The sequence below is a fragment of the Triticum aestivum genome, chromosome 1D, assembly GCF_018294505.1.
Source record: "Triticum aestivum cultivar Chinese Spring chromosome 1D, IWGSC CS RefSeq v2.1, whole genome shotgun sequence".
NCBI lineage: Eukaryota > Viridiplantae > Streptophyta > Magnoliopsida > Poales > Poaceae > Triticum > Triticum aestivum.
In genome coordinates, this window is record NC_057796.1 from 194,150,130 (window position 1) to 194,152,762 (window position 2,633).

Genomic DNA, 2,633 nt, shown 5'->3' on the forward strand with positions numbered 1-2,633 from the left:
TCAATTGGTAATTGTTTCTGAGGATTTGGCTGCCCAACCTTCCAAGTCATACACAACATGCAGTGGACAGATTAATGTGTGAACTGGTGTGGAAACTGAGAGCTGATTCCAGTTCGTGGCCTTGAGAATCTTTCTAATCGATTAATCATGCATATCACAAGGTCAGATAGAATGGAAGGATATAACTATATAGTAGTATAACTTAACCTAATTAACAATGGCCTGATCCATCAGACTACCCACAATGGGAGTAACATAGGTAGTAACATCACACATATCTAGATAAAATAGATGATGTGGCAAGCAATAAATGAAGAAAGAGAGGCATGTGGTAACATAGTTAGTTACTAGTAGTATGAGTAACATCACACGTATCAAGGCAAGATGAGTCTATAGCTTAATAAATGAAGTGTTGCATGTTACCATACATATGTTACTCTCCACTATAGAGGTAGTAACATATTCTAGTAACATAGGCATGTTACTACTCTATGTTACTACCCATTGTGGCTAGTCTGCACGATTAATTCCAAATGCCAAAGTCAATGATCCCAGAGAGCATAACAAATAGCTAGCTAACTTTTGTGAGAGTTCTCTTTGGCCGTAAGTAACTTCCTCCCATCCAATTAGCTTTCACCTCGTCCTCTATTTAAGCGCACTGGCTTTGCGCAACACCATCATCGTCGCCTCACCGTTAGCTCGAACCACAAGTTTTTGTCCTTCTCTCGTGCTCGATCGATCATGGGCAACGTACATTGCCATGGACATGGCTAAGCCCTCGCTGGTTTTTGGCACCGTCCTCGCGGCGTGCCTTGCGCTCGCCGCGGCCGACTGGTCTCCGGCGCACGCCACGTTCTACGGCGGGAACGACGCCTCCGGCACAATGGGTAAGCCACCTAGCTAGCATTTCCCAATCACAGGTTAGCGAACGTACGCTCATGTCATGTGTGGCTGACAATGCGTGCGTGGGTGTGCGCTCGCCCAACTGACAGTCCTCTTCTCTAATCGATCAATCATCAGGTGGCGCATGCGGGTACAGCAACCTGCATGACCAGGGGTACGGGGTCGACAACGCAGCACTCAGCACGACGTTGTTCAACAATGGCGCGTCGTGCGGGCAGAGCTACCTCATCATCTGCGACACCAGCAAGACGCGGTGGTGCAAGCCCGGCACCGCCGTCACCGTCTCGGCCACCAACCTCTGCCCGCCCAACTAGGCCCTCCCCAGCGACAACGGCGGCTGGTGCAACACGCCGCAGCGGCACTTTGACATGTCGCAGCCAGCTTGGGAGAAGAACGACATCTACCGCGCCGGCATTGTGCCGGTTCTCTACCAGCGTGTCAAGTGCTGGCGCCAGGGCGGGGTCAGGTTCATCATCGCCGGCTTCAACTACTTCGAGCTCGTGCTCATCACCAACGTCGCCGGCAGCGGATCGGTGGCCATGGCGTCCATCAAGGGCTCCAACACGGGGTGGATCCAGATGTCCAGAAACTAGGGTGCCAACTGGCAGTGCCTCTCCAGGCTTGCCGGCCAGGCGCTGAGCTTCGCCGTGACGACCACCGGCGGGCAGTATTTGCTCTTTGAAAACGTCATGCCGGCTTGGTGGAAGTTCGGCCAGGCGTTCACCACCTACAAGCAGTTCGACTATTGAGACATCACCATACATCCACCACACACGGTGCACTTCTTCGTGGCCGGATTAATGGGTGCTTTGTGCGTGCTCGCAATTTTGACGAAGCTGCATGGATACCTGACTTCGTGGCCAGGATGGATATCTCCTAGCTAGGCGATGGAGTAATGCTACACGTACAAATGAGTTACAAGGTTTTACAAAGAGGGTTAATTTGATTGGTCAATAGGTGGGGAGGCGGCCCACCCCTCCTGAAAATCAGGGGGGGCAAGTTTGTGATTGGTTAGTAGATGAAAAAAATCCTAGTCAGTGTGTAATTGCGTGTAACTCTTTGTATGTTTAGCATTATTCCTAGGGAGTAATCCTACACGTACAAACGAGTTACAAGGTTTTACAAAGAGGGTTAATTTGATTGGTCAATAGCTGGGGAGGCGGCCCACCCCTCCTGAAAATCAGGGGGCAAGTTTGTGATTGGTTAGTAGATGAAAAAAAAATCCTACTCAGCGTGTAACTCTTTGTATGTTTAGCATTATTGCTAGGGAGTAATGCTACATGTACAAACGAGTTATAAGGTTTTACAAAGAGGGTTAATTTTATTGGTCAATAGGTGGGGAGGCGGCCCACCCCTCCTGAAAATCAGGAGGGCAAGTTTGTGATTGGTTAGTAGATGAAAAAAATCCTAGTCAGCGTGTAATTGCGTATAACTCTTTGTATGTTTAGCATTATTGCTAGGGAGTAATGTTACCCGTACAAACGAGTTACAAGGTTTTACAAAGAGGGTTAATTTGATTGGTCAATAGGTGGGGAGGCGGCCCAGCCCTCCTAAAAATCAGGGGGGCAAGTTTGTGACTGGTTAGTAGATGAAAAAAATCCTAGTCAGCGTGTAATTGCGTGTAACTCTTTGTATGTTTAGCATTATTGCTAGGGAGTAATGCTACACATACAAACGAGTTACAAGGTTTTACAAAGAGGGTTAATTTGATTGGTTAATCGGTGGGGAGG

The 2,633-nt window shown here is 48.5% G+C and overlaps 1 pseudogene; it reads left to right on the forward strand.

Annotated features, from left to right (window-relative positions):
- Positions 1–760: 760 nt before the first annotated feature.
- LOC123158349 (expansin-A31-like) lies at positions 761–1,652 on the forward strand (annotated as a pseudogene).
- The last annotated feature ends 981 nt before the right edge of the window (positions 1,653–2,633 follow it).